Here is an 11,728-nt window from a genome sequence, read left to right on the forward strand (position 1 = left end):
CAGAGAGTGAGAGGTGAGTAAATGTGAAGCTCTACGGCTTCACTGTACACTGCTGTAGACTTTATAAACACTGTATACTTAGACTACACTTAATTTATTAAAAATTTTCTTTCTTCAATAATAAATTAGCCTTGGCTTACTGTAAACTTTTCTATATAAACTTTTAATTTTAAAATCTTTCTCACTCTTTTACAGTGACACTTAGCTTAAAACACAAACACATTGTACAGCTGTATAAAAATATTTTTTCTTTGTATCCTTATTCCACAAGCTTTTTTCTACTTTTAAAATTTCTAATTTTACTTTTAAAGTGTTTTGTTAAAACTAAGACACAAGCACACACATTAGTTTAAACCTACACAGGGTCAGGATCCTCAGTATCAATGTCTTCCACCTCCATATCCTGTCACACTGGAAAGTCTCCAGCAGTTATAACCACATGGAGCAGTCATCTTCAATAACAATGCCTTCTTCTGGAAAACCTCCTGAAGGCTGTTTACAGTTAACTTTATACAACTATATATAGAAGGAATGTGCTCCAACAATGAAGATATAGGAACCAGTAACATAGTTATTATCATTATCATGTACATAATTTATTACATTATGTAATAATAATTACTATGTAATAATAATTGTATGTGCTAGACTTTTATACAACTAGCTGTGCAGTAGATTTGTTTACACCAGCATCACACAAGAATCATGTGTTGTGCTACAATGTTAGCAATGGCTGCAATGTCACTAGGCGATAGGAAATTCTCAGTTCCATTATAACCCACGTGGTCCATCTTTGAAATGTTGTTTTGCGGTGCATGAATGCATTTTATGTGATAATATGAGTCACCACCAGGTTTTAATATTGCTACAGGGAAAATAAATAACTAAGGTGCAAATGATCTGTGTTCTTTCTTGAATAAAAGTGAGAAAACAAATCACAACAATTGGAAGCAACTTTTAGAGTATGCAGAAAGTATAAACACAATGAATTGTGAGAAAGTAAAGTTTGTGATACAGTGGATGAATTGGGATTAAAAGTAGTAAATTACTATTTTATAAAATGCCATTTAAAATTATAAGAAAAGTCACTTCATGATCATTTAGACTTGCTCTTGTGAATTAATAATATATATATTTAAAAGCATGTGTAGGAAACCAAGAAAACTGGGAAAAGTAATTTAGGATTATTTATAAAGTAGAAATTAAGAGAAATTAGACAGGCTGAGTGTAACAATTTTCCAGCTGTGCCCTTCTGGTTTTCTTGAAAGTTGTGGCTTCTTAGTGCTGGGAAGACCCAGAAAAAGCCCAAATCTGTGGTTGAGTTAGTGGTTTGGATATTAGAAGTGTATCTGCAAAACTTCAGAACAAATCTGTTACTTTAAATTAAGCTCCTAATAATTTATTTCTTCAAATTTTTCATCATTCTTCCATTAAAGAGTGTATATCTGGGGGTACACTGTCCCATGCAGCTCACTTAGGTGGAGAAAATTTTTCAGAGTTTGAATTTTTCAGAATTTGAGGCAAACCATCTTGATCTTTCAGGTGCAAACAGTGTCACCGTGAACTACTGGACAGATGTACCCTGCACACTGGCTCCTAGCCAAGAAGAAAATGGGGCCAAACGGATTGCCAAGCCATGCACTGTGAGCAGATGCTTCAAGAGGACCAAGAGGCTTCCGCCCAGAGGGCCTTTCTATAATTTATGCAAAGAACACAAATGGGCTGTTAACCCTAGCCAAATTTACAACATCGATGCAATTTGGAGATATTCTCCATTAAGTGTTATTCCCACATGACTCAGGAACAGAGATGGTGAGTGGCAGATGAAGGCTATACTCCTCCATTAAAATGACAGGTACTGGCAGGGCGCAGTGGCTCACATCTGTAATCCCAGCACTTTGGGAGGCTGAGGCAAGTGGATCACCTGAGGTCAGGGAGTTCAAGAGCAGCCTGGTCAACATGGTGAAACCCTGTCTGTACTAAAAATACAAAAATTGGCTGGGCTTGGTGACACATACCTGTAATCCCAGCTACTTGGGAGCCTGAAGCAGGAGAATCTCTTGAACCTGGGAGGCTGAAGTTGCAGTGAGCCGAGATTGAACCATTGCACTCCAGCCTGGGTGACAGAGTGAGACACCATCAAAAAAAAAAAGAAAAGAAAAAAAAAAAGACAGGAAGTGATTATTGATAATCACTTTTCCCTGGTCCCTCCAGAAGAGGAAACTGGTCTTATAAAGCTTTTCCAGTGAAAACAGTACTTATGTTTAAAGAAATATTTCTAGTATTCAAATTGAGTGACACATTATTAATGGAATCTTAGTTTGGGGATTTCTACTTTGAGTTTTACTTCCTATGATACTGGAATTTCAAAATAAAGGCACTTAAAATATCCTTTATGGTAAGTTTTTAACTACCTAAGAATTTTTTATTCTTTATTTTTACTCTCTGTAATCATATTAGGACAGCTTAAAATAATCAATGGCTTTTGAAAGAAAATATTTACCAAAAAAGTTAAGGAACCGAAAAGGAACAACAGTAATAAATCTTAAAGAAGTGTTTATTGCTATTTTCTTTTCTCTTTCTGTTGCTGGCTATCTGATCTTTCCTAATATAGCTGATTCTCACTGTTACTCTCTTTGAAAGAAAGCAAGGCAAAGCAACAGTTTAGTCTGTTTCTTTATCAGACTTCAATATTAAAATATTAGAAGTACTTTTGGAAAATTTCTTAACAAATCTTCTGTTACTTCAAAGAAAGCTCCCAGAAATTTATTTCTTCAACTTTTCACCTATTATTCCATTAAAGTGTGTATATCTGGGGAATACATTGTCCCCAAGATATTAATTAATTAAGCAATTTAAGCATTAATTAAGCAATTTTACATTGGTTTTTATTACAGTTACTGTTCTGGTCAGAATGATTGCCAATGATAGCAACCTCTAACAAATACTGCACTGAAGTTAATTGTGTTTACATCCCTGAAGGGGAAAACTGGGAAATAATGGTGATTCTTTGAAAATAGTCATTCAGTTTTTTTTGAGATATGCCTGTTGAGCTACCTTTTTCCTTGTATACATGTGAGCAACAATATTTCCAGGTATAGATCATTTATAGCTAACCAAGTTCCCACAATCTCTGCAAATCTTTGTACTTTTCTCTTCTCTTTCTTTTCTTTTTGAGGCGGAGTTTTGTTCTTGTTCAGGCTGGAGTACAGTGGCACAATCTCAGCTCACCACAACCTCTGCTTCCCAGGTTCGGGCAACTCTCCTGCCTCAGCCTCCTGAGTAGCTGGGATTACAGGCATACGCCACCACACCTGGCTAATTTTTTTTTTCTTTTTTTTCAGTAGAGATGGTGTTTCACGATGTTGGTCAGGCTGGCCTCAAACTCCCGACCGCATGTGATCTGCCCACCTCAGTCTCCCAAAGTGCTGGGATTACAGGCATGCACCGCTGTGCCCGGACACCTTTGTAATTTTCAATAGCTGTGTCTGTTCCACTCCCTCCCCAATCCACTGCCCCTCCACCTCCAAAGGCCTCCTTACCATGCCAGATAGGCCAGATGATTGCTTGCATCGTGTTGACTCTTAACTTGCTACCCTGGAGATACTGCCTACATTCTACCCTGGTTTGTAGTTTTCAGTGTGATCATATACCTGAGGCAAGTGTGTTGGGGTAACTAAGAGTAACCTTTTTCAAATTGGTTTATAATCAAGCAAATTTCTCACTGGAACTCAAAGAGAAGGAGACAAGCTCCTTCTTTTCTCACACCTCCAGTTGGGGTATGTTTTTTCTGGTTACGAAGAAATATTCAATACTTTTAAATCTTGGCCAATTGCTAGATTCTTGATGCCACCGTGAAGGTTTACAACGGATTTTTGAAGGTAGCTATATTTACGACTTTACTGTTATAACATTGGAGGCTGTTAATTCTCCAATGCCCACTATAAAATAACAAAGTGGCGATTTCATTGCTTTATTTACAGGGTCAGCAGAGAGGGTACAACTGAGGAGCTTTCATAAATCATAAATCACAGGATTTACAATTTGGTGAAATACGAGAGGAGATAAACAACAAAGCGAGATTTTTGAGATATTGGGAATGTTGCTGACCTGTCATACTGTTTCCCATTGTGAGTGAATTCCTTTCATTATGTACTTATTTTTTCATAGTAGTAGATATTATACTGCCTATATTCCTTTCTGATAATTTTGGGAACATAGAACAGTAAGATTTTGATATTTGTAACATTTAGCACCTGAGGGCAAGTGACAGCCCCAAAGCAGTAGTGGCTTAGAGAAGACAGACATTTATTTCTCTGTCAATTAACAGGAGGCAGAAATAGGCAGTTTAGTAAAGAGACACCACAATCGGGAGGGACTCAGGTTCATCCTACCAGGTCTTTTTGCCACCCTAACATGGCTTCCAACTCAAACTCCAAGATAGCTGCTCCAGATGGACATCTCATATCTGCACTCCCAGCAGGAAGGAGGAAGGGTCTGACCTTTCCTTTAAGGGGGAACACTTCCTGGAGCTGGTACTTCTACTTAGATCCGACTGGCCAGAATTTAGTCATATGGCCATGTATCGCTATAAGGAAGACTAAAATGTAAATTTTATTTTGGACAACCATATGCCCAGCTAAAAATTAGTGGTTCCATTACCAAAGAAGTAGGAGAGGATGAATATTGGGACACAATTAGCCGTCTCCGCAATAACCTTTTAATAGTTTGCTCTAGATACTATAGAGGCTAGGTTTTTCCATTTTGTTTTGTTTCTTATTGATTTTCTTAAAGAATAATACTAGATATTTATATATAAACAATACTTTTTTTCTGTCATATTTGTGACTAACAAATTTCAAAGCTACTTTTTAAAGTCTTTTATATTCAGTCAATGTTTATTAAAAGAGATATATAAAATGCTTATGTTGTCAAATTTACTAATCATAAACATTGGGATGTTTTTCTCATTGCTTTTAAGTGTACAAAATGTTTTCCATCCTGAGATCCAGAGATTGGATCAATAACTGCCTTCATTTTCTTCTACTTTATTTTTGTGTTTAACTTAATTAGGTATATGGTATGAGGAAAGGCTCTAAATCCATAATTATTTTCTAAATACCCACTCTAAATCTCTGTTATTTATTAAATAATCTTTTCTTTTGCATTGATTTGTAGTGTCTTATTCATTATATAATTACACAAACAAAATAATATATATATTTTAACTTACCCTGTTTCATTGGTGCCAGAAATGTTTTTGTAGCAGAATATTTGCTTGTGATGAGAAATTTTGTTGAAAAGTATTTGGATAGCCTCCGGGCACAGTTATTACCACTTATTACCTAGAGATAAAAGCATTTCTCTCTTTTTTTAAAAGTGAATTTAGAAAATGCTTCTCCACATGAAGGTCCTGTAAGCACTTCAAACTCAGTATGTCTAAAAGAAACCCATTATTTTGTAGCCTCATTACAACTCTCCTCCTGTAATGTTACCCAATACTGTTAATGGTGTAGCTTTCATCCAGTCTCCCTAGCTACAAACCTCAGCATCACTTTCCTTCTGCATTTCTTCTGCTATTCCTCAGTGTTTGCTAATCCGTCCTGCAATGTTACCAGAATCAGTTTTTTTTTTTTTTTTTTTTTGAAGACAGAGTTTCACTGTTATCACCCAGGCTGGAGTGCAGTGGCACGATTTCGGCTCACTGCAACCTCCACCTCCTGGATTCAAGTGATTCTCCTGCCTTAGCCTCCCGAGTAGCTGGGGTTACATGTGGCTGCCATCACACCCGGCTATTTTTTGTATTTTTTAGTAGAGAAGGGGTTTCACCATGTTGGCCAGGCTGGCCTCAAACTCCTGACCTCATGTGATCTGCCCGCCTCGACCTCTCAAAGTGCTGGGATTACAGGCGTGAGCTACCGTGACCGGCCCAGAATCAGTTTTCTCTGTTTGTTGCCACTGCCTCTACTCTCAGGGTTGCACCTTCTCTACCCTGGATGCTGAGAACAGCTCCAGCCTCTCACCTGTCCATCCTCTGCATAGGTATCAGTTATCTCCCTAAATTACAGATTCAAATACATTACTTCTTCTGCTCTTAATCCTTGGGTGGCTTCCCATCATCTTTGGAATAGAGTCATTAACATGATATTCAAAGCTGACCACAAGGTAGGTCTACAGTAAACTTTCTTTTCCCCACTCTTCATTCCTGGCTGCCCATGAAGCCTGTGTTCTGTCACCCAGGTAAATGGCTCACCTTTACTTTAGAATATTTACACATCCTTTCCCTTGAGCTGTTTTGCCCATAAACACCTTTCCCTCTCTGTTTACATAAACCACACTTTAAGTCCCAGATCAAATATCTTTGGCTCTTGAAAGCTCCCTTTATCCATTCAGTCAAACTTAATTGCCGGGTGCTCTATGCTCCTATTGAATTTGTGCACACATTTATCATAGCCCAGATTACCTTCTAAATTATTTAAGTTGCAGTGTATCTGGTGAGACAGTACTTTTTAAGAGGACTAAAGTGGCCATCAATCTTTGTAGAAGCAGAATATTACCTTTTTTGCAGATTTTTTTATTTTTTAAAATTCTGGGGAATAACCTAAATATTTTCTCTTAGTTGTACAACTGCAAGGTGGATTTGCTCTTGCAGTGTGAAGCATATGTAACCCCTGTCCCTCTAGTAACCCTCAACATTCAGAACTAATCCTTGGTGAAGAGGTAGCTATGTTTGCAGAGAGGCCAAGGAATATCTTGAGGAGATATGTGGAGATGCCATCCCTTTCTTTAAGAGATTTAAAGGTAGAATTTTCTGATAGGTCGAGAAGGTCCTGCTGTGGTTCCCAGTCACAAAAGCTGTGAAGGATGGAAGGCGAGCTCGCTTTGATAAGGGAAGACCTGACTAAAACGATCCAGACTCATTACCACAGTCCCTATTTGTGGAGGTCAATTGTTTGTGACAGAGCTTGAGTGTGGGCTAGAAACTTCTCTGATCTGACATCCTGTCGTGGTGGGTTTGTGAGTGCAGACTAAAGGAGATGAGACTTTGGGAGCCCAAGCACGAATTATCACTGCAGCCTCTTCAAGAACCTGACTCAGCAAGGATGACTTAGCAACCAAAAGCAAGGACGCATTTTCGATAGTGACACCAGGTGGTAGCAACAAAAGTAATGAAAATTATAAATAAAGGTTCACAGTGCCCTGATCAAACTCTCTAATTTTGTCTTGTGAATTACAAACAGTCTCCATGAACTGAATAAAAGCCTCTCTTCCCAAGACTCCTGTTGCAGAAAGAGCTTAGATAACTCAGAAATGGAGTAATTCAATTGTTAAAAGTGTGACCATATTGGTACTCCAAGCTGGTTAAGCAGGTTTTCCAGGTTACACTTAGTTGTCTCCCCAGTGACCCTGTGAATGTCTGCAATGTGGGGAATAATCTTTATATCTCTCTGGTGATGAGAACGGTGATTTGAACATTGTAAATATTTGAATTGAATTGTTTCTATCCCATGTTTATTTTAATGTTTATAACTACCGTCATAAAACATGTAACATTTAAACGTTTTGTATAAAAACGTATTTTCCATTTACAAACATGCCTGTAGCAGGTATGAGCCACTTCAAATAAAACATGAAGCAGGGCTGTCTCTGCTCTTTGGGGTCTCAATTTGCAGTTACTACTGTATATTATCATCAGCAATATAATAAACTTCTTAGATATACAGTGTCATTACATTTTTGAGAAAGGTATTTTGCCTACTTAGGTTGGAGTGTAGAAAATTTCTTCATAAAGTCAGCCCCCAGTTCTCTAGTTGCAAGTTTTTCAAATTTGCTTGGTCTTGCTCTCTTGTGTAGAAATTGATTACCATTCCCTGCAACTTAAAATATCATTTTTCTTGTTTAGAGAGGAGGTTTCTAAGTGTGCCCTACTATTGGAGAATGTTTATGCTGACCACCTATAATTTAGAATACATAAATCTGCTCCAGGGAACTTGGGCTGGTTCAGCATTTTCCTCCTAGTTCGTCAAAGAGCCTTTTGTGCCTGCTATACATGGTCTGTATTGTTAGTTTCTTTTCTCTATTGTTGGCTGTTTACATGAAAGGAGATTCAGTGTATTGTTTGAGTTTGACTTTTCATACCCTCTGTGAAGCCACATGCTCTATATTCCAGTGGGAAATATAATATGCAGTGGTTTCACTGAAATTTGCAAGAATTTTTATTAAAGGACATACAGAGCTATTTCTGTAGGAAGCCAGTGTTGATCTATCTACAATGCTATGTATGTACATTTATATGTATGTATGTATATGAATTTATGTATCCATCTCTATCAAACCAAGTATCTAGTGGCTTGCTAGTAAGTGTTTAACCACAGGATTTCTAGACGGAAAAAAGCTCTAATTATAAACTTTGTCAATTTCTGTAGCATAGTTTCTTCCATCGTGGTTCATTTCAAGCTACCAGTATGTCAGCACTGAACACAGAGTTGGGAAGTGATGCGCTGCAGAATACTTTATATGGTATTTTCACCACATAAGTGTTACATAGATACGAAAGACTTAAGTCCCAGGGCACAGATAAAAGTAAATAGTAAAATAACTAGAAAGCAATCAGTTTTGAGTATTGATAATCTTTGAGTGGAGTGCAGTGGTGCCATCCTGGCTCACTGCAACCTCCGCCTCCTGGGTTCAAGTGATTCTTCTGTCTCAGCCTCCCAACTAGCTGGGATTACAGGTGCACACCACCAGGCCTGGCTAATTTTTGTATTTTCAGTAGAGACAGCGTTTGGCCATGTTGGCCAGGCTGGTCTCGAACTCCTGACCTCAGGTGATCCTCCTGCCTCTGTCTCCCAAAGTGCTGAGATTATAGGCATGAACCACTACTCCCAGCCATAATTCAGTTTTTAATAATGGCCATGTTTAAGAACCACTTGTAAAATTCCTGAAAATTTAGCAGTTGGCTTCTTCAAGCTGGGATAAACTGGCTCCCATACAACACTGTATTAATCTATATACTTCTATGCACTTCCTTCCCTTTTCTAAGAAGAGTGGGCTCCTGTGGGTGGGGAGATCTTTGTTTAACCTCATGTGTAGATAAGCTGGAATGGGGAAAGAAGTAGGACTAATTTGCTGAGTGAAATAAAGGACAAAATTTTGTGTGTGGGCAGTTGAGTACTAAGATTTTAGGAAGCTGGAGGCAAGAGTTAGCTTGCTCTATGACAGAAGGATGGAAAAGAACGTTCCTTCCTCATTGTGAAAACCAGGGGGAATATTTATATACTTTATTTATTTTATGCAAAGTTGAACTTTCAAATTTGGAATAGTATGACATAAAAATATTACTAACTTTTTTTGTAATAGAAAGTTTAGAATATTATAATATACCTTTACATTTATTTCTATGGGATAATGATCTTTCCAGTTTCCTGAGTAGAATGATTGGTGTTTTCAGAAATGCATCAATCACATAAAACACTGTAGTTTCCCCTCAGGTACTTGATACAAATCTCTGTTTTCATTTATTATATGAAATGTTTGGTAAAATCTACATTGCTTATTAGTGTCTTTAGTGGGAATGGATTCTGTTTGAGAGGAAAATAATGTAGATTTCTAAATCATAGTTGAAGTGACTGAGACTATATGCTGGATTATAAGAGGTATTTGAAAACAATGTTACCTAAGACTGGAAATTAAATTGCATTAGATGAAGTACCGAATCATCTATTAAAAACCTAAATTTAGGCGGCATAGCATGGTGCTTCAGAGTACAGATCCTATAGCCCAACTATTGGAGCTTGATTACAGATTCTATCACTTATTATCTGTGTGACTTTGGGAAAATTATAGAACATCTTCAGTTTTATTGCCTGTAAAACAGGAATTTTAATAATACATATTGCATTGTTTTGAAGATTTAATGAGTTATATTTAAGGCACTTAGAATAATTCCTGGCACATTGTAATCTCTAAGGTGAGCTATTGTTTCTAACTGATCTAATAATTTAGGAATAGGATTAATTAAGATATTATATATTTAAATATTAGATATGGTGAGTTTCTGAGGGGTTCTAATGAAGAACTTTTTCCCTGTTTGAATTCTGAATGAACTAAGATATAAGAAACAAGAGTGATACAGATGGGGGAATAAAAATATTTCCTTTATTACTGACAATGCTGATAAAGCACAACATGCTTGTGTCTGTATGCAAATAGGCTTCTTAATCCAGAAATTTAAAATTAGGCAGACATACTGACCCTGGAAACCTACGAGCATCCTCTGGAGGGCCAGACTCTTTCCATATGGCCAAGAGCAGAGCACAGCACACATTGACTGAAAGTAGACTGACTTCCAAAAGAAAGGGAAAGGAGGAGGCTGGGCTCTGCATGCCTGGCTACTCCTCCATACTTATCAACCAAGTTAACTTACTGCTCTGTAAGTGGGTAAGTGGAGACAGGACAGAGAAGAGCCAGGATTATTTCATAATGGAGCTCTTTCCACAAGGTAAGGAATAGAAGCAAAGGAAAAGCCTTCCCCTCTGTACCATTTTTTAGCCATTAACACAGAAACTAATTTTAGAGTTTTTAACAGAGGGCGTTTTATTTGGCTCCTCAGATCATGTAGGAGCTAAGAAATTCAATTGTTGATACCCTCCTGAAACAAAGAAGTTCCACTGGGGATGCCCTCCTTAAACAAAGGGAGAAGATGGTACTACTAGAGCCCAAGGGCTGGAGTCACCCAGCAGGAGCTGGAACCATGGTGGGCCTGTGCAGCAGAAGCTCCAGCTACTTGAACACTTCCTGAGGCACGAGGAGAAATACCCTGGCTTCTCCTTCCTCCAGCCCTCCAATCTCTCTCCAGTGCCTCCCACTGGCTCACTTTAGATGACAGCCAACTAATAGGAAATCCTGGAAAATAGCCTGCAGGGCCAGCACCGCTGCTATAGAAAGCAGAAAGGGAGAGGGTGAGTGATAGATCTCCAGGCAAACAGGGCCACGGCCTGTGGGTGTGTGGGTGCATGTGCACGTGTGTGCATATGTGTGTACATACACACATCTTCTATTTCACACTACTCTGCTTTTGAACACTTTGCACTGTGTAGATCAAAATATCTTTTCAGATAGTACAATTTTAGCATTGCTTAGAGATATAGGTTTATGGAAGCAAATTGAGGAAAGTTGAAAATCAATATACAATTTGGTCCATTCTAAAAATTCTGGTCAACATACTCTGCAATAGTTCTAAGATTATAGGTTTCCAGACTGTTTCCTGATAGTATCAGATTATTGCCTAAATTTTCTATTTTTTGTTGTCCTTTTAAAGATAGACTCAAGTAAAATTCTATACTTGGAATTCAACTTGATACAAGTCAAACAATATAGACACTCTACCTATTCAACTCCTATACATCAGATAATGGGCACCTTCTAGTTTTGGTTCCTATATGAAGTCTTCCCAGAGTACTGTAGCCCTCAGGGAGGTCTTCATCGTTAAATTTAATGCACTTAATTTTGTGATATTGCTTTGTAGAGTTATGTGTTTTGTCTAATCCTGTGCCTCGTTCTTCTTAAGAAGCCACTATGTCTTAAACTGTGACAAACTCTCCAAGAAGTTAGTTGGTTAAAGCCAAATTGTATGGATCTAGCTTAAAAGTCCACTATTATACCATTGCTTAACAAAGTTTTCTTAAAAGCATTTTTTTTAAGGCTTATTTAGTGCTCATAGGTCATT

General features: G+C 37.7%; 1 long non-coding RNA gene across 1 annotated transcript; it reads left to right on the plus strand.

Moving 5' to 3' along the window:
- The first annotated feature begins 3,652 nt into the window (after positions 1 to 3,652).
- LOC108531413 (uncharacterized) lies at positions 3,653 to 4,872 on the plus strand. The gene is made up of 2 exons (XR_001886164.1): positions 3,653 to 3,881; positions 3,984 to 4,872. It is a non-coding gene; the product is annotated as an uncharacterized LOC108531413 (long non-coding RNA).
- The last annotated feature ends 6,856 nt before the right edge of the window (positions 4,873 to 11,728 follow it).

The sequence above is a fragment of the Rhinopithecus bieti genome, unplaced genomic scaffold (assembly GCF_001698545.2).
Source record: "Rhinopithecus bieti isolate Rb0 unplaced genomic scaffold, ASM169854v2 scaffold_8893, whole genome shotgun sequence".
In the NCBI taxonomy this organism is placed as follows: domain Eukaryota; kingdom Metazoa; phylum Chordata; class Mammalia; order Primates; family Cercopithecidae; genus Rhinopithecus; species Rhinopithecus bieti.